Source organism: Ruditapes philippinarum, unplaced genomic scaffold, assembly GCF_026571515.1.
Source record: "Ruditapes philippinarum isolate M1 unplaced genomic scaffold, ASM2657151v2 ctg1989_1_1_1_1, whole genome shotgun sequence".
Taxonomy (NCBI): domain Eukaryota; kingdom Metazoa; phylum Mollusca; class Bivalvia; order Venerida; family Veneridae; genus Ruditapes; species Ruditapes philippinarum.
Genome location: NW_026861408.1, coordinates 142,915 through 164,315, shown reverse-complemented (window position 1 = coordinate 164,315; position 21,401 = coordinate 142,915). Strand labels below are relative to the sequence as shown.

The 21,401-nt window shown below is 32.8% G+C and overlaps 1 protein-coding gene and 1 long non-coding RNA gene across 4 annotated transcripts in view; both read right to left on the bottom strand.

Annotated features, from left to right (window-relative positions):
• The window catches only part of LOC132715531 (piwi-like protein 1), a 173,547-nt gene that overhangs the window by 17,083 nt on the left and 135,063 nt on the right, over positions 1 to 21,401 (bottom strand). For 2 of the 3 annotated variants that reach the window (XM_060698540.1, XM_060698541.1), the window contains exon 1: positions 13,232 to 13,315. The exons of the other annotated variant lie outside the window; for it this stretch is intronic. The gene's annotated coding sequence lies outside the window, so the exon portion shown is untranslated. Of the gene's footprint in view, positions 1 to 13,231; positions 13,316 to 21,401 lie in introns of those variants that run through there. 3 annotated transcript variants of the gene reach the window in all.
• Positions 2,213 to 3,516, bottom strand: LOC132715547 (uncharacterized). Its single transcript, XR_009623699.1, has 2 exons — positions 3,221 to 3,516; positions 2,213 to 2,602 (listed from the first exon to the last, which is right to left on the bottom strand). It is a non-coding gene; the product is annotated as an uncharacterized LOC132715547 (long non-coding RNA).

Here is a 21,401-nt window from a genome sequence, read left to right as displayed (position 1 = left end):
CAAAATTAGGCAAGGCTGTTACAGTTCTTTGCACTGCACTTCTAATCAATGTGATCTATCAACCTACAAAGTTTCTTGATAATATCTCTTATGATTTCCGAGTTATGTCCTGGACAATTCAAAAAGTAAAAATAAACAAAGGGCAATAACTCCAGAATTAGGCAAGGTAGAGTTATGATTCTTGTGCACTGCACATCTACCCATTGAGATTTATCTACCTACAAAGTTTCATGTTGATATCTCTTATAGTTTTCCAGCTATGTCCTGGACAAGATTTTTCTAAAAGGGGAGATTATTAAACAAGAGGGCCATGATGGCCCTGGGGTCGCTCACCTGAACATAGGCCCCCAGGGCCGGGCCAGTTTAAACCAAAGGGCATTTATTTCAACAAACTTGGAAGACACCCATTAGAAGATATTTCATGATGTTAAGTTTTTACTATACACAAATAATGAATAACAATGACTTTTGTCCCCCCCCCCTCTCCCTGGCAGGGCCATTTTTGACCCAAGGGCTTTTATTTGAACAAACTTGGTAAACATCCATTAGAACATGTTTCATGCTAAATATTTTAGCTCTAGCTCTTTTGGTTCTTTAATAGAAGATTTTTAACTTTTTACTCTATGTATATAGGGAAAATCAATAACCCCTGGGACAGGGCCAATTTTGACCCCAGGGCTTTTATTTGAACAAACTTGGTAGACACTGATAAGAAGATGTTTCATGCTTAATATCTTAGCTCTAGCTCTTTGAGTTCTTTAAGAGAAGATTTTTTTTAAGTTTTTACTATATGCATATAGGGAAAATCAATAAACCCTGGGACAGGGCCAATTTTGACCCCAGGGCTTTTATTTGAACAAACTTGGTAGACATCCATAAGAACATGTTTTACGCCAAATATCTAAGCTCTCGCTCTTTGGGTTTTTTAGAAGAAGATTTTTTTAAGTTTTTACTATATGCATATAGGGGAAATCAATGACCCCCTGGGGCGGGGCCAATTTTGACCCCAGGGCTTTTATTTGAACAATCTTGGTAGACACTTATTTAGAAGATGTTTTATGCTTAATATCTTAGGTCTAGCTCTTTGGGTTCTTTAAAAGAAGATTTTTTTAAAGTTTTTACTATATGCATATAGGAAAAATCAATGACCCCCTGGGGGGGGGCCAATTTTGACCCCAGGGCTTTTATTTGAACAATCTTGGTAGACACTTATTAGAAGATGTTTCATGCTTAATATCTTAGGTCTAGCTCTTTTGGTTCTTTAAAAAAGAAGATTTTTTAAAACTTTTTACTATATGCATATAGGGAAAATTCAATGACCCCTGGGGCGGGGCCAATTTGGACCCCAGGCCTTTTATTTGAACAAACTTGGTAGACATCCATTAGAACATGTTTAATGCCAAATATCTAAGCTCTAGCTCTTTGGGTTTTTTAGAAGATGATTTTTTTTAAAGTTTTTACTATATGCATATAAGGAAAATCAATGACCCCCTGGGGCGGGGCTAATTTTGACCCCAGGGCTTTTTTTTGAACAATCTTGGTAGACACTCATTAGAAGATGTTTCATGCTTAATATCTTAGGTCTAGCTCTTTGGGTTTCTTTTAAAAGAAGATATTTTTAAGTTTTTACTATATGCATATAGGGAAAATCAATGACCCCCCTGGGGCGGGGCCAATTTTGACCCTAGGGCTTTTATTTGAACAATCTTGGGTAGAAGACACTTATTAGAAGATGTTTCATGCTTTATATCTTAGGTCTAGCTCTTTTGGTTCTTTAAAAGAAGATTTTTTTAAGTTTTTACTATATGCATATAGGGGAAAATCAATGACCCCCTGGGGCGGGGCCAATTTTGACCCCAGGGCTTTTTATTTGAACAAACTTGGTAGACATCCATTAGAAACATGTTTAATGCCAAATATCTAAGCTCTAGCTCTTTGGGTTTTTAGAAGATGATTTTTTTAAGTTTTTACTATATGCATATAAGGAAAATCAATGAGCCCCTGGGGCGGGGCCAATTTTGACCCCAGGGCTTTTATTTGAACAATCTTGGTAGACACTCATTAGAAGATGTTTCATGCTTAATATCTTAGGTCTAGCTCTTTGGGTTCTTTAAAAGAAGATTTTTTTAAGTTTTTACTATATGCATATAGGGAAAATCAATGACCCCCCCTGGGGCGGGGCCAATTTTGACCCCAGGGCTTTTATTTAAAAGAACAATCTTGTTAGACACTCACTAGAAGATGTTTCATACCAAATATCTAAGCTCTAGCCCTTTGGGTTTTCTAGAAGAAGATGTTTAAAGTTTTTTCTTTTGGTTGCCATGGCAACCAGAGTTCTGCATGGAATGGAATTCTTTGAACAACTTTGTTAAGGCTTCACACAAGGAACATCCCTGTGAAGTTTCATTATGATCTGCCTTATGGTTTCAGAGGAGATGTCGTTTGAAAAGTGTGAACGGACAACGGACGACGTACGACGGACGACGGACGAAGAGTGATCCTCATAGCTCACCCTGAGCATATGCTCAGGTGAGCTAAAAATAAGGCTTAACAGAGTTATAGTTCTTTTGCACTGCACATCTATCCATTGAGATCTATTCACCTACAAAGTTTCATGTTGATATCTCTTATAGTTTTAGAGTTTTTATGCCCCGGACAAGATTTTTTCTATAAGGGGAGATAATTCAAAAAACCGGGCAAAAATAGAGTTATGGTTCTTTGACACTGCACTCCTCCCCTCCATGCCCTCTACCACTGTATGAAGTTTCAACAAATTATCTCCAAGGGTTTTTCAAGTTATGTTCCGGAACAAAGTTCAAAGTATTAAAATAAACAAAGGGCAATAACTCCAAAATTAGGACAAAAAGAGTTATTGTTCTTATGCACTGCACATCTACCCATTGAGATCTATTCACCTACAAAGTTTCATGTTGATATCTCTTATAGTTTTAGAGTTATGCCCGGCGACAAGATTTTTCTATAAGGGGAGATAATTCAAAAAACCGGGCAAAATAGAGTTATGGTTCTTTGACACTGCACTCCCCCTCCATGCCTCTACCACTGTATGAAGTTTCAACAAATTATCTCCAAGGGTTTTCAAGTTATGTTCCGGACAAAGTTCAAAGTATTAAAATTAACAAAGGGCAATAACTCCAAAATTAGGACAAAAAGAGTTATTGTTCTTATGCACTGCACATCTACCCATTGAGATCTTATTCACCTACAAAGTTTCATGTTGATATCTCTTATAGTTTTAGAGTTATGCCCCGGACAAGATTTTTCTATAAGGGGAGATAATTCAAAAACCGGGCAAAATAGAGTTATGGTTCTTTGACACTGCACTCCCCCTCGATGCCCTCTACCACTGTATGAAGTTTCAACAAATTATCTCCAAGGGTTTTCAAGTTATGCTCCGGACAAGACAACGGACGGACAGACGGACGGACGGACAGACGGACAAGGCGCCGACTATATGCTCCCCTGAAATTTTTCGGGGAGCATAAAAATATTAACTTCCAAACAACTATTTGCACAACAACTAAAATTGTAAATATTTCTTCAGAAAACAGGAAAAAATCCGATTGTCACATATTTTTGCGACACAGATAATTTTCAGGGATCATTCTAGGGGGCGATTTCCGCGATTTCTCGCAAAAAAATCACTAAAATCTCAGAGAAATTTGTGAAATGAGAGAAAATCTCGCACGGCAATTTGAGCCGGAAAATGTCTAATCACAATCTAAAGAATGCTAAAATTACACAAAAATATGATGAAAAATTCACGATTCCCATCAAGAATTTAATTTCAAATTGTTTATTAATGAAATTGGTGTAAAAAAAACTCCAAAAAAATAGTCCAACACTTTGAATTATTTAGCCTAAAATAATTGCCGATCGCGATCGGAGACCGCAAATTCACCGTACAGAAATACGGTATGATGGCTAACCTTTATGTATCTGTAAGTCGAGAATTTACACAAAACACTTTTAATTGATTTTATTAAAAATTGTTAGACACAGACTTACATAAAAATGGACATTTCAAAAATACAAATACCGGTAAAATTTGTCTTCTGACTTCTAAATGTCACATCAACCACGGTAAATTTTGCCGTAAAGAACAAATTAAAAAAAATTGTTTTACAATTCCTGATGAAATAGCTGATAATAAATATTCTTTTATTTAACAAAAATATTTAATTTTATATAATTGCAATCAGCAACAGCTAGAATTGTGAATGTTCAGCAGAAAACAGACAAATATTCATTTGTCACATATTTTCGCGATGTGGTAATTAAAAAGAAATACTAAAAGGAAGCCGAGTGTTATTTAAAAGTGTTTTATGACACTAAAAATGATGTTTATGAATAAAAATTACATTAGGTATTGTTTATATTTGTGGATATGGAGATATTTGTCATTATGTGTTCAGGTCACATATTCAATGAATATTTTTTTAATGGAGGGAGGTGTAAAGAAAACAAAATGTAAGGTTATAAAATATTCTTCAAATCTCAACAATCACTTCTGTACAGTACAGTGTTGTCCATTAGGAACATTGGCTGCAAATAATAGTTGTAGTAGATATCTATGTATAATTCTTTCATGTTTCAGAATAAAGGTGTTATATTTATTTTTCACAATTAGAATTTTATTATGTTTAAAATTCACAAAAGAAAAGGCATAGGATGTGTTAAAAAAGTGAAAACAAAAATCACTGTAAAAAACAGAGGTACATCTTCTTATATCCTCATTAGATAAACAATGTTTATACATACAGTGATTTTAAAAAGTTAGAAATTTCCATATTTTTAACCTCGCCCATCATGAAAATTAAATCTCTCAATAAAATCTAATTTCTCTCATTAAAATTTCTCAAATGAGAGAAAATCTCTCACTAAAAATCCTGACCAGAATGATCCCTGAATTTTGGTATTTATTTAAAGGTGAAAATAAGCTATGTTCGGTTTAAAAATCTTCACTATTATGGCAGAAAGTTTGGTTTACATTGGTGATGATGACATTTTTCAGTACGTTATTCAGAAATAACGCTGCATTCTGTGAATGAGTTTGCAAGTGTTATTTCTATAGGCTAATACAGGGCTCTCAATTGACACGGGGATCCGGGTTTTGACTCGTGAAAATCAAGAAATGCACAAATTTGACACGTGATAAAATCTGCTCAAGAGTCAATTTAACACATGGGATTTTCACCTATGCAATAATAATTACCTTAAATCCACACCTAATTTCCTATCAAATCCTACACATGTTCAAATCACACTAAAAAAAATTTCACCGTGTGTAATACACAGCATGTTTATAACCTGTGCACTGAAGCGCGACATCATTGGATGCAATTTGACAGTGCTAAAAATAGCTCTACACAACTGATAAGAATTACATAGTACTTGAGGTGTCAATTATTGATTGCTTTTAAGGTTTATAATACGTCTTTGATTTACTTGAGAGTGCCTGTACATTTGTTATTTTCCATTAAATATTCCTAGTGCATTTTGGTATTTAAAATTAATTATAATATGATATATAGCACACCAGTAAAGATATTTCTTTATATTTTAAACTTTTAATCAGAAAAGCTGCTGCTTAATTCATTCTTTCACAGTAAAGAATAAGATGCTATTCATCTTTTGTTTATTTGTTTGGTTTTTTTTTTCTTCTTTTTTTTTTTTTGGGGGGGGGGGGGGGGGGGGGGTATATATACATTATAACAAGGCATTTTTTCCATGTTAAATATTAAGACTTGAGAATCTACACAAAATGATCTCCAAAACAGTAATTTTTGTAACATAAAAATGATTCATGTAGTCAAATGACACTGGAAAAAATTATTTGACTCATGAAAATTTTGGCCAAAGAGTCTTTGACTCGTGAAATTCTGACCCTACTGAGAGCCCTGCTAATATGATCTAGATCTACTCCAGTTCATGGTGAAATGTGGAAATTGACGGTGGTTATAGCTGACAAAATTTGATAAGAGCAAACAAAAGAAATTGTCTGATAACAGCATTATGTAAAGTTATAATGAATCTTTAATATTATTGTAATACAGTAATTATACTACAGTCTAACTTGCCCATGCGACCACGTGTATTAAGCGACTTTTGTCTTAAACGACCACTTTAAATTCCCCCCTGATCATTTTCTCTCTATATCTTTAATGTACTAAGCGACTTTTGCTCAACGCGACCAGCGACCGCTAATTAGTCACCTTATTGACATCAATCTTTTCATTAAACGACCACTTTTACCTGTTAAGTAATTGTGTTTTTAGAGAACGCCACCTCGTTATGTCACAGGTGTCAGCAATCAAAACACAACAATAAACGTGTGAAAAACTCTATTTCCCATACCGTTTTAGCGGATGCAAATGAAGTTAAGTATACGCGTGAGGTGTATTATCCATTAATATCGGAAAAACAATGCAACGCTCCGCCCATACTGAGATGGTGTATACGCTTCGCTTGTTGACATTTAGACTGCATTGAATTGACCTTGAACTTGATCAGCCATTAAATTAATCGTAACAAATAGATGTAGTTTGTTTATTTCAAATGGAAAAATGCACAACAGAAATACATCTTCACTAATAGGGGTTTCGTGTTGGAGACAAGGAAAAACAACGGAGAAGTTAAAAAATTCTGGAAAAAATGTCAAACATGTACGTAATGGATCAAAACTATTTTGTCATTAAATACCAGAACGTTATTTTTACATTTGCATCCGTTTAGATTATCGGAGCGTACTTATCATTCAACATTTATATAAAAATGAAGTTGAAAAACAATCCCATCGAATAAAAAAGATGTCATTTATAAATTTTGACTTTTTATAGATTGCTGAATGTCTTAAGAGACGGTTTCATTAAGCGACCGTTTTTGGTGTTTCCCTTGCCCGGTCGCTTAAAACACGTTTGACTGTATATAACATGTTCTATAAATGCAATCAAAGTTTTGGTTCAGATTTTCCGTTCTATGTAAAAACACAGACACTTGGAGTATGGACCCCACCCTTCTCCGCCCCTGAATATTAACAAGAGCTGTTGGTAGGACAGCATGCTCGACTATTCTAAGTGCTTGATAGTAAAAGAGCCTTTATAATGTTAAATTTTTTAAGTTCACAAAAGAGCTAATTTTTTTCATAAATTCATGTTATAGGGTGTTTTATTGAGTAAAATAATACTAATTACCTACGAATACATAAATTTGACAGAAAAGGTACAAAGGCTTGTTATTAAGATGTTTTATCAAGTTAATCACTGCTTTATTATTATGAATGCATAAAATTGTCCCAAAAAAAGTACAAACCCTTGGTTACAAGCAAAACTTTACCATGAATTTTTAAGTTGAAAAAAGGGAGAAAAATCAGCCTAAATGCAAGATAGAATTATGGATCATTGTCAGTGACCTACAATTATGACCCTAAATGCATATGTGAAGTTTTAAATAAATATCTTTAATAGTTATTGAGATATGTAAAACTATCATGTTAACATTAACCAAGAGACTAAGTAGAAAAGGGGATATGAATCAGCCTTAATGCAAGATAGAGTTATGGAACTTGGTCAGTGACATACAATTATGACCCTCCAATTATGACCCTAAGTGCATGTGTAAAGTTTCAAGTAAATATCTTTGAAGACCTTTAACCTTTAACCAAAATTTCTAAGTTGCAAAGGGGCAAATATTCTGCAAATATTGCAGGCAGAGTTATGCAATTTTGCAAACTGATATACACTGTTACTATAAAAGAGTATTTTAAATTTCAATTGAATATCTCAAGCAATAATTAAGATATTTGACTTTACAAAAAAAACTTTAACCAAAATTTCTAAGTTCCAAAGGGGTATAATTCTGTCAATATTGTAGGCAGAGTTATCCAACTTGTCAATCTGATGTACCTTGTTACTATAAAAAAGTATTGTAAGTTTCAATTGAATATCTCAAGCAATAATTGAGATATTTGACTTTACAAAAACTTTAACCAAAATTTCTAAATTAAAAAGGGGCTTAATTCTGTCGATATTGTAGGCAGAGTTATCCAACTTGTTAATCTGATGAACCTTGTTACTATAAATAAGTATTGTAAGTTTCAATTGAATATCTCAAGCAATAATTGAGATATTTGACTTTACAAAAAACTTTAACCAAAATTTCCAAGTTAAAAAGGGGCATAATTCTGTCAATATTGTAGGCAGAGTTATCCAACTTGTCAATCTGATGAACCTTGTTACTATAAATAAGTATTGCAAGTTTCAATTGAATATCTCAAGCAATAATTGAGATATTTGACTTTACAAAAAACTTTAACCAACGCAGACGCGGACGCTGACGCGACTAGAACAGCTCTCATATTCTTCGAATAGTCGAGCTTAAAACTAAAAGTATTTTTTATTACAAGAATTAGTTTTAAATTTGTGCTTATATTAGTATGAGATGGTTAAGTGTCTAACACGTGAACAAGTTTGAATAGAATTTCATAATGTTTTAAAAAAGTCATTTTTTTACCAACGCTTCAATTTCCTGAAGATACCAAGCTTCGAAATGTAAACACAACTGACCTATATATATTTCAGGTACTTCTGTTATCGCATGCCATTTATTTCTGGTGTAAATCAAGTCTATGCATATATTCCTTTAATAAATAAATGCATGTTATTATCAGATCGTACCTTTCTTCCAAGCTTTGCACATTTAATTACATTTTCCTAACCGTGTCACATGCTTCTTTACGAATTCATGACGACTGGAATGTTTCCCGTAAATTACAGCGGGAAAATCGCTGGGAAAACAAATTCAATCGCAACTACTTGGCCCTTTCCGTCAGTCTCCTTGATATGGTTTCTGTACTGATTAGGGGAAGTAACCGCGACGGGGTTTTGGTTCTCGGCATGAAAATGAAAGCGCAAAACAGTGCCGAAACTCATTCCAGTCGTCTCACATCAAAGGAAAGCGTACGTTGTTATCTTTATGAAATTATGATATTTTAGGGACTTTTTTAAAAGTTGTTAAAATAGCGGAAAACAAGATTTATGTTCAAGACATGTGACCAGGTCGTAATAATATGCAAAAATATTTTGACGTACGGTTTGCAAATAAAAATAGACATGGTGTATACAAGTGCGGATCAAGAAGGGGAGCCACGCACATCACCCAAAGTGTCTGTGTGTAAAAAGGTAGTTATCAATATACACAAATGTATCAGTTTATTTGAGCACGGCTAGAGCTACTGGGCGATTCGGGCGAAATAGTCGCCGAATTCCGTCTGACTTCGCCAACATCCTACATGAAAGCGAAGATGAAGTCGCCCGGTTTTATTGATCCATTATTGAAAATTACCAACAATAACTGTGGATAACATGTTGTGTGTGTTTGCTTTGTTTACCCTCGCCGCCGGAAAAAGGGACTGTCATGCATCTCAATCAACGCGAAATGTCATTAATCCGTTTGTTTACCAACATGTCATAAAAGTCTAATTAACAGACGCTCGAGGAACAATTGGACTCCGCCCACGGCGAGATTACCGATACGTGCGAGAAACCAATCGTAATTCACGTTTCAATCGAGGCGACATTATTAAACCAATCATTCTAACACTATCGGAATTTTTTCTATATAGACAAAGAAGGCCGGAAGCGTGCATTATTCTACAACAATGCACTCGCCGTTCTTATTATCTCCCTGTGTATTTTCACATTGAAGGCGCCATTTTGTTTGAAAAATCTGATAAATTAAAACAATTTTTGTCGAATTTTGTTGTGAAAACTATCTAGAATGAAATAATTTGTATTTCGCTTGGAAAATCATAAACTGAAATAAATAAACAAACAAAGTTGTATCAACGTTTTCAAAATTCGTTATTTTCAAAATGTTTCTACACACGGTAGATTTAACGACAGTTTTTTTTCAACCCACTGGAACGGCCTTTAAAGAACGTTTCTATTGGAAACTCTGAGGCGAAAACAAATTCAACCACCAAACATAATGTCCAACGTTATAATAATAATTATATTTTTTCTTGACGTGTTAGAATGGAAATAGATATCAATTCTTCGTGCATAATTGTATAATAATGCACGTTTTTCGTTCAAATGCTTTGTAATTAATCACTCAGGCCTATCGGCCTTCGTGATTATATTACTACGCATTTGAACTCAAACCGTGCATTATTCTACAACAATGCACTCAGAATTGATATCTATTTCCTAATTAAATCGCTAACATACAACTACCAGTAACAATTATTTATGATGGACAGATCAAACGTCAATTAAATTTTCACTATCGAATGATTGTCAGAATTAAGAGGACCGCTCGACATGTAACTGTAACGGTAATTTTAAATGAAAGTTATGATAACCCTTTTTGTCGACGAGTTAAATTTAATAAAATTGACGGCGTATTACACTGTATTTATTACAAATGTAGTTAAATTCAAGATCGTTTCTTTCGTTGTCTACTTTCATTTTCTTTACAACAGAAGTGAATATGAATATAATGTCCGGCGCAAGCTTTTTAATAGTAAATCAGAAGGGAATAACTGTTAATCCACCCATGATATGATCCATGATAGGAATCAACTATGGCTTTTTAGTACCCTACCGGTTTACCGGAGGGGACTTTAGGTTTACCCTCCGTCCGTCTGTCCGTCCACAAAACTGGATCCCGCGATAACTTGAAAAGTACTAAAAATATTTTTATGAAACTTGATATATGGATAGATGGCAGTATGGAGATAATGCACGTCATTTTCTTTTCTTCATATGTTGAAAATTCTGGTTGCTATGGCAACAAATAGGCTGAAAATATGGCAAATTTTACACATAAACTGGATCCAGTGATAACGCAAAAAGTACTGGAAATATTTTTCAAAAAGTACTGGAAATATTTTTATGAAACTTGATATATGGATAGATGGCAGTATGGAGATTATGCACGTCTTTTTCTTTTCTTCCTATGTTCAAAATTCTGGTTGCTATGGCAACTGAAGAGGCTGAAAATATGGCAAATTTTACACATAAACTGGATCCAGTGATAACGCAAAAAGTACTGGAAATATTTTTATGAAACTTGATATATGGGTAGATGGCAGTATGGAGATTATGCACATCTATTTCTTTTCTTCCTATGTTGAAAATTCTGGTTGCTATGGCAACAAATAGACTGAAAATATGGCAATTTTTACACATAAACTGGATCCAGTGTTAACGCAAAAAGTAATAGAAATATTTTTATGAAATTTGTAATATGTGTAGATGGCAGTCTGGAGATTATACACGTCTTTTTCTTTTCTTCCCATGTTGAAAATTCTGGTTGCTATGGAATCTGGTTACTGAATCCAGTGGTAACTCAAAAAGTACTGGAAATATTTTTATGAAACTTGACATATGGGTAGATGGCAATCTTGAGATTATGCAGGTCTTATCAGTTCCCCCTATTTTGAAAAAATATTGGTTGCCTTGGCAACAAATAGGCTTAAAAAAAACATGGCAAATATAACAATATTTGTGACTAGTCAAAAAGAGCTGAAACTTTTTATGAAATTGCATCTTTAATTCCAGAGTTATCTCCTCTTTAAGAATTTTGCTCTTTAAAAATGTTATATTTTGGTAACAGGGATGTTTCAAATATTAATTTTAGAGTGTCCTTCAGTTCGTCTGTCTGTCTGTTCATAAAAACTTTTTCCTGTGATCACTTTTAAAGAACATTTCCAACAAATTTACTTAAAATAGAGAAAAATTTACACATTAGTGAATGGCCAATGGCCCTTCAGAATGCTGATGGGGTTCTATCGGGGGACTTATGGATTGCTTGCAATACTATGATAAATGCTTGTTTATCTTCATTTAATGCAATGGTTGCATTACATGATACTCATTCTTATTATAACTTGTTTCAAACTACTTTTAAATTAAAATTGAATATTCTGTTGTAACACAAATCCAATTCATTTAGCCTGGAACCCCGTTGTATCGATCTATTTACCCATAAATCACAACTGCAGTTTAAATCTCCCTGAATCTTTATTTTGTAGCATTTATTTTGATTCTTTTGTCATAAATATTAGATGGCAGACATCACTGATATATATTTTTTAGCTTTGGAATATACGGTTATTTACAGACATGTCAAACAGGTTGAAGAATTAGGTCACGCCATTATATCGATGCATTGTGAGAATCGCTCAGTTATTCAAAGTTTGGGAAGCCTGACCCATCTTTATGCTAGATTTTTCAGACAATTAGAATCAAAGATGTCTGTTTTAAAATGTCAGCATAAATTTAGGAACTTTCAACAAACAGTATATGTGTTTTTATAAGAACACACTATTTATAAGTCTATTTATTATCTACAAAGTCTGACGGTACTGAAAACATGTTTTTGACCATTTTTTAAGGCACAAAACTAATGCGGAAGATTTTCGTGACACTGTTGTAAATGTTAGCAATCAGTAGCAAGTGCATTTTGCAAAAAAATCGAAAGATTTGTAAATAGATCGATACAATGAAAAGCACGATACAATGGGGTTCCACTATAATAAGATATGTACAGTGAGTCAACATAATTGCAATAACATACAACAAACATCGATAAATGAATCTCCTCACTTCTCCCTAAAGTCTCCCCACTTCTCCCTAAAGCAGCTGGAGGGAGAAGTGACTTCTCCCTAAATTCTGAACCTAGCTTGAGCCCCGTTTGAGAATCCTTATAAAACTGAAGAAGTTTTAAATGGAATGTTTATCTAATCAACTGCTTATGTTGTTAATCGCTAAATCGTGAATAGGCCGCTCAACTTTTGGCTATTATTTTTTTAAGTTAAAAATATTGGCTATTATTTTATTGTCATTTTATTTGAGCCAGTGTGAGCCTTGAATTCATATTCGGTATTTAGTCATACCCATTTATAACCAGTCATATTCCTTTAAAAAGCTTCTTTCACCATTAATTACTGAAACTCCAAAATCGTTAAAGAACACCAAGTTACTGAATATATACAAGTGACACGTTTCCCGCGGTAATGTGTAAAACCATCTGTGACCACATCGTGTGTACAGCTGAAAATTATGCTTGCAATTAAAAATAAAACAGGTTTAAGTTGACTGCACGTAACCTATTAACGCATACCGACTACATTTCATCAATAAAACTACCAGGTATTATTTTAAAAAAACTTTTCATGTAATTAAATAATTAATAAATGACGATATACCCGTTTTTGTGATCCTTTCTCTTTCGTTGATTTCCCTGTTATGGTGCAAATGGCCGTCCCGTCTTCATTGCGCATGCGCACCATCACAACGTGAAGATTTTACGCGATTGGTTCATTTATTTCGGGGTTTTAAAAGATACATTGACGGATCCTTGTAGCGGGAGCCCGGCCGCAATTCTAACCAACATGTTAATTAAACAAGTAAAAAATTGCTGGGAAATGCAGCAATATGATTGTCACGGCGAAAAACAACAACAAAAAAAAACCAACCCGCTCACACAAAAAAAAAAACAACGAAAAAAAAAACCCAGTTAAATATATTGATAAGGTATCTCCAAATAGCATTGTTTTGAATTGACATGTTAACTTGTTCAGAAGGTTTTAAAATATCATAATCATGTAACTTGTTACAAGAGCCATGTTTATATGTAGTAGAGCAGAATAATTATCATTCTTATGTACTGCATACCTCTCGAGTGAGATTTATCCACCTATGAAGGTTCATGTTGATATCTCCAAGGCCTTTGTAGTTATGCTATGGACAAAATTAAGTATGAAAAATAACAAAGGGCAATAACTAAAAATTATGAAGGGTAGAGTTATCAATCTTTTGCACTTCATATCTGCTGAGTGAGATCTGTCCACCTTTGAAGGTTCATGTAGATATCTCAAAGGCTTTTGTAGTTATACCCTGGACAAAATTAAGTATGAAAAATAACAAAGGGCAATAACTGAAAAATAATGCACGGTTAGTTATCATTCTAGTCTGCTGCACTTCTCATCAAAAAGAGCTATCCACCTATGAAGTTTCAAGTTGTTACCTCTACCACTTTTTTAGATATTCTCCGGACAAAAAGTAAGAAAATAACAAATGTCAATAACTCAAAAATTATAAAGGTTAGAGTTATCATTCTTTCGCACAACATTCATCCTCAAAAAGATCAATCTACCTATGAAGATTTCATTGACATCTCAAAGTTTGTTTTTTTAGTTAATTTATGATCCACTCGGGTGAAAAATTAAGTATGAAAAATAACAAAGAGCAATAACTCAAAATTTAGAAATGGTACAGTTATCACTCTTGCATTGCACACCTCCTGAGTGAGATCTATCCACATGAAGTTTCATGTTGATATCTCAAAGGCTTTTTGCTGTGGACAAAAATTGAGTTTGAAGAATAACAAAGGGCAACAATGAAATAAATATGCAGCGTAGAGTTATCATTCTTGTGCACTGCACTTTTCCTAAATATGATTTATCCACAAATGAAGTTTCAAGTTGATACCTCCACCTATGAAGTTTCAAATTGATACTTTTTGAAATATGCTCCGGACAAAAAATGTAGAGTGACGGACGGAAGGACAGACGGACGGATGGAGACTAATTCTATATCCGTCTTTTCGGCGGGGGGTAATAAACATTTTCTTGTTCATATCTAAAGGAAACTCAGAATTTTGCTCACAATAACGTGACATGAATTCTGAATGAAGTTTGATGTTGTGGTAAAAACTGATTTAAGGACCAAATTAAGTTATTTTACAACCTGGTATGGTTAATGTTAATTGTGAAACGCATATAGAAAAACCAAGTCTCATTTTAGAGAATTGCGCAAGAAAAATGAAATTATTAAACAAGAGGGCCATGATGGCCCTGAGTCGCTCACTAGAAACAACTGTTTTTCAGTGTTGGAAATTAATTTTCAAAAGAACTTGCTGAAAGGCAAGTCCAGCTCTTTCGGCAGTTCAGCTCGATCAACTTTAACTTGCCCCTTTAGTAATATACTTTCACAACACTGATTGTTTTAGCTTTTTTTCTTCATAATAAACAATAGGACCACTAAGATGGCCCTAGATGACTTATCTAACCCATCATTTCATTATTCACTATAAAAATTGTAATATTTTGCCCTTATATTTTGGAAAGGATTTGTTAAAATATGTATGTTGCAAGTGTGTTCCTATGAGACTATGTAGAATAAATGCAGAACAACTGACCACTAGAGCAGGATTAATTTTTATTGGACAATTTCTAAAAACTTTTTTTGAATGAAAACACAAAATGTCACATGCAAAACATGTAAGGTGTAGTTGTTTGAAGTTCACAGTTTGGGACAATTTTTTTATATACATTCTGTATGGTAACATAACTGTACCTCAAAAAAAGACAATAGGTCAAACATTGTAAAAAATATGAAAAGTAGGCCAGTTAATATCAAAATTCAATTCAGCATCAGAAATTACACCCCTAGTCCAAATTTCAAGTCTGTATGTCAAGAACACAAGAATGAAAGTCAAATTATATCAAAAATATCAAAAGTAGGTCAGTTGATATCAAAATTCATTTCGACATCAGAATTTACAAACCTGGTCAACATTTAAATCTGAATGTCAAAATACAAGACAGTAGGTCAAATGATGTCAGTAATACCTAAAGTAGGTCAACTGGTATCAAAATTGAATTCAACATCAAAAATTACACGAATTACACCCATAGTCCAAATTTCAAGTCTGTACATAAAAGACAAAAAAAGTAGGTAAAGCGATATCAAATATATCAAAAGTAAGCCAGTTCATAGCAAAATTCAATTCAGAAACAGAAATTAAACCCCTTGTCCCTTGTTAATTCAACAACAAAAAATGAAAAAATTACAATTTTTTACAAAATTCAATAAGAGAATTGAGCAGATAAACTCATCTTTGATAGTAAAGTACATGTACAGGAGAAACAAATTTTATGTTTCTTTAGGCCTATTTTTTTCCTGGTTAATGACCTACAACTGACCTTACAATGATGCAGTAGTCCGAATTCCAGAGCTGAAATATATTTACACATCATAAACAGGTCATTACCCAAGCCAATGAAATTTATGAAATTCTTGCTGAAAATGTCTTACTTGGATAAAAGAATGAATATACTATGTACAGGAAACTGCATATGCTATTAGAGGCAATGTAAAGATGGTCTTTTCTATAAAAAAAAAAGAAGAAAAAAAAGTTTTTGTAATGACACTATCATTATATTTATACTGTGACCACGAATAGTGTTAAGAGTTTAAAGCATAACATATCTACTTTGTGTGAAGTCAAAACACGTATATTTCATATTTATATTTATAAGGAGACTGTGTATCCATTGTCAATATTTTTTTTTATATTAAAATTAGAGCTTAGAATATCTTTAAACTTTAATTTAAAGAAACGCTAGTGCATTTAAGCTTTAGCTTTAACAGGACCAATCAAACTAATATGAGCAAACTTGATTAAAGACTACCCAAGAATGCTACAGACAAAGTTTGGTGATCATCCATCAATTGGTTCTGTAGAAGAAAATGTCTAAAGTTTTCTATTTTAAGCCATACTGACCCTAAAAGGGGCCAATCAAATTAATATGAGCAAAGTTGATAAAAGACTACCTAAAAATGCTACAGACAAATTTTGGCGATCATCCATCAGATATGTAGTAGAAGACGTTTAAAGGTATTTCTATTTTTAGCTAAAGCAGCCCCTACAAGGGGCCAATCAAATTAATATGAGCAAACTTGATAAAAGACTTCCCAAGAATGCTACAGACAAAGTTTGGTGATCATCCATCAATTGGTTCTGTAGAAGAATTGTCTAAAGGTTTTTCCATTTTTAGCCCTAGTGCCAATCAAATTAATATGAGCAAACTTGATAAAAGACTACCTAAGGATGCTACAGACAAAGTTTGGTGATCATATATCCATTAGTTCTGTAGTAGAAGATGTTTAAAGGTTTTTCTATTTTTAGCTCTGCTGAACCCTTAAAGGGGCCAATTGAAATGACATGAGCAAATTTAAGTGTGACTATCACAAGGATGCTACAGACCAAATTTTAGTTAAATCTGCCCAGCAGTTTCAGAGAAGAAGATGATTGTTGACGCATGACAACGGACGACGGACGCCGGAGTATCCCCCTTTGATACTAATAGCTCACCCTGAGCCTTCGGCTCTGGTGAGCTAAAAAAAGAAGACAATTTAAGTTCTTAATTGCAAATATAGAAACTTAGGAATGTAATGTTCAAAGACATTTTACACGTGAAAAGATTCACTCCGAGAGAGACATAGATCCGACATGAGAACACATTCGTCAAAATATGTCGTCCCTTCGTGTTATCGCATTTTCGCATTTTGAGGCGAAGACGCGAAAATATTTGAATGGCGTTAATCAGCCACCATACATAATCCATTCAAGGCGAATTTCTCAAGCATGTCGAAAGGATGTCCGGAAATGTGTTAATATAAAACGCTGATATTTCGTGTGTTGATAAAAATACTGTTTAGATTCTATATGGTTTTGAAAAAAAAAACTGTTTCTATGTAACTTTTCACGGAAACTGGCTGTACAATGATTACGTAAAAACAATAAAATGTCGGCTGTAGAAATCGAAAGGCATTTTGTCACTTGACTTTTGCCCATGCTACCGAAAACTACCCATCACAATATCACGGCGTTGAGACGCCGTGAAATGAAATAATCAAGTCATTATTTATTTCTAGGCGACAGTTTCTTTAATTATAGGCCTTACGTCAGTTGTTTTTGTGCGTTTTTTTTTGCGCGGGAATAGATCTAGATCTACTTTAAAAAAAAACACACAAAAAAACAAACAAAAAACAAAAAACAATTGCATATTAATTTATTAGATACATGCTTTTATTTCTACGTTATATAATTCAAACATTTTTAAAATTTAAATACGCTTCATACAATATATTACTGCAGCACTACTATTTCTTCGGATGTATTAATCTGATGTGACCAATATTTTAGGGGTATTTGAACAGATGACAACATTTGCAGACTTTATTTATTCATAAAGGCTTATATATAATTCGCTTTGCAGACTTATCTTATTCGACAGGATATCGAAGGGTTATGCAGGATCAATTAACCAGAAAAATATATGCAGCTTAAAGATGTATTTTTTGAAAAACGAAAGTACAAAAAAATAGAGATTAAATCTTATCATATTTGAATCTAGAAATTCATCAGATAATAAAACAATTTTAACTTGGATCAATTCTTTATCAGCAGCTATCGGAATTTCCGAAACAAATATATATAGATTTCCCACTGATAGATTATATGACTAGAATTGACATATATTTATTATTATTATTCAATGTAGATCTAAACAATCTTGATTAATCTCTCACCAGAGGCATTCGGCTGTCTTTTTATATTAATAAATTATCGTTAAAATATCTTCAGATGAAAATACAATCCAGAACCCGTTACTATACTGTACTGTATAATTATAGTAATATATAATTATATATTTTATATATTTTTTTCTGTCGGTGCTGGATAGTAAATTTATTCTGAAAATTATTTAACACTTATTTTACCAGAAAAGAAAAGGACAGAACAACATTTTATTTACAAACAGAACATAGTTTTTATTTACAGACTTTTTTAAATACGTAATTGTGTATAAAAATTTGATTAGCATGCATGATGCCATTGCAAGTGAAAAACGTACGCAAGTAAACAACAACAATTTGTTTATAAACAATCGATTTACTCAAGTAAACTCATTTTGAATATTGAACAAAAAATAATTTCAAACACAATAAAATTTTTGTTTTCGTTGAAGAAAGATCTATAAATTTCAAAACGTTGGCTTAAGAAACTGAATTCATAGACGATGAAAACGACTTATATTTCTAACGTTAGGGCATACACACTTTATTTAAAGACTAAATAATAATTTCTGCAGCAGAAATAATTATATATAATAATGTTGTTGTATCATAATTGTATATATTTGTATTATATGAAATAAATACTGTTTAAACCAAATATATAGAGGATATTCAAGTTCTTCTATAAATACAGGATTTATTTTCATCAAATGGTATGCTAATAAATATTTTACGAGTGGCAGTAGCCACGAGTGAAATATGATAATTTTCATACCACAAGATGAAAATAAATCCTGTATTAATAGGAAAATACTTGAATTTTTCTGTTTATTATATACTTTTTCTCTTTTTTAATCTTATGAATAGGAAGAATTCCCTTTTAATTTTGTACATTTATATTGACTGAATTTAGAAGAAAGTAATCCTGGAAGACACAAGTGAAAATACGGAAAATATGTTTCACTGCAGTGAAAAAATATTTTTTTCTGTGAAAATACGGAATATGAAAATACGCATTTTATTCCATCAATATTTCTCAATATTTCATTTGTATTATCATTTGTTTATAATAAAGATATATATATTTTTTTTATATATTAATATCTTAAATATTTGTGGAAAATGTGTCCATTGAAGACCGATTCATTTTTCTTTTTGCCCCTTTGGAGACTTTTCTTCGATTTGATGATTTGATATAGAAATTGTATTGATTCGAAAGAAAAAGACAAATTAGATCAAAGTGCTGAAAGCAGTAATTACAACAGATAAAACATGTACAGGGAAATAAATGAATATAGTATCTTAAGGAAGTTTCATATCTATTTGAGGTCTTGTACAGCTTTTGTTATTTTGAACATTTTGTTGATTTGTATTCTTTACTAGGTCATTATCATTATTGGTTCTATTTCGTATAAGATCGTTTTGTCTCGTATTTATGTTGTAATCTGTAGGATTTTTACAATGCTTTAATCTATTGGCGTGCATAAAATGTTTCATCTGCTTATTGGTCCTACAATTTCGTAATTGGTAAGAATTATATTTTCCGGCCTAAGGACCAGAAAATTTAGGATAAAGCTTTTGGGATGTCCCCTTTGGAATCTGTTCAATACGAACCATTACGTGATCACCTACTTTGAATGAGGGTTCTCTTATTTTGCAATTTGCAATTGTCCGGGGCTAATTTAAGATTAGCTTGTTTTAATCTGTCAAATATCATTTCTAGGTCTTTAATATGTTCGTCGAAATCCTTTGAAAAACAAAGTACATCATCACAGTATGCTATTAAAATATTCCAAGCTAAGCCCTGAAATACTTTAGTTATTAAACTTTGAAACGTACTTCCTGAAGAGCTTAAGCCTTGTGGAGTAAATTTAAAATTATAATGATTGTTATGAGTGCTAAATGTAGTTTTATGTTGTGTTGTTTCATCTAAAGGAATTTGAAAATATGCGGACTTCAAGTCTAGTATAGAAACTATTTTACTTTTAGATTCACCTATTGCATCTATTGCATCAGTAACAAGATACATTGGGTATTTAAGTATCGATAATCAATTACAATTCTATATTCATTATTTGGTTTTCTTAAGCAAATAAGTGGCGAACAATATTCACTATATATTTGCATCTAATAATTTTTGAGTTTCCTTTTCTATTATTTTTTTTTCATTTTAGGTGAAGTTTTATAAGATCTTTTTCGGACTGGTTTTTCATCTATTGTTTCTATTTTATGTTTAACTAAGTTTGTTACACCCAATTCAGTGATATCTTTTACGAAGCAACATCTATATTTATGTAATAATTTTCTATGTGTTGATTGCTGGTGATCGGTCAAGTCTTCTTCACTAAGTTCAAAGGATCATAGCTTCGGTCTAAGTCTGGATCCATATTTGGCATGTGCGTTTCCTTGGCATCGATGATATTTACATGATCTATTTGCAAGTTCATGACACGAGAGGCGTGTGCGTCAGATTGACCTGGGTCAATCTGTCCGTATGTTTGGATAACCTGATCTCTTGTTTGAGTGGTGTATTGCTTGCCCATATAGATCATGTTGATCTATGCTTTTGCCAAGATTTAAGGTAATGTTGTTATCACATGAATGTACGCATGGTGCTTATTATTAGTAACAATACCTTGAGGAATTTGTAAACCTAGTTTAATTACTGATATTTTGAGTCTGGGTAATAAGTAATAAATCCTGATCATGCGCATTGGCGATTTTTACCTGTAATATTTTTTTTTACAATTTTTAAGTATAATCGAAGATTTATGTATAGGTTAATGTGTACTAACTAAATTAAATTTACTTAATATGTCGTCGAACCAGTCTAACAAATTTCAATAATGCATATATTAGGGAGGAGTTAGAGGTGTGGTTTGCACTCTGAATTGTAAAATATCTAGGTTAGCAAAACAATGCAAACGTAAAAAATAAGCGAGGTCAGGTGTTCTAAATGTGAGAATTTATTGCATATTTATTGCATAGATAATACATGTGGGTCACGCA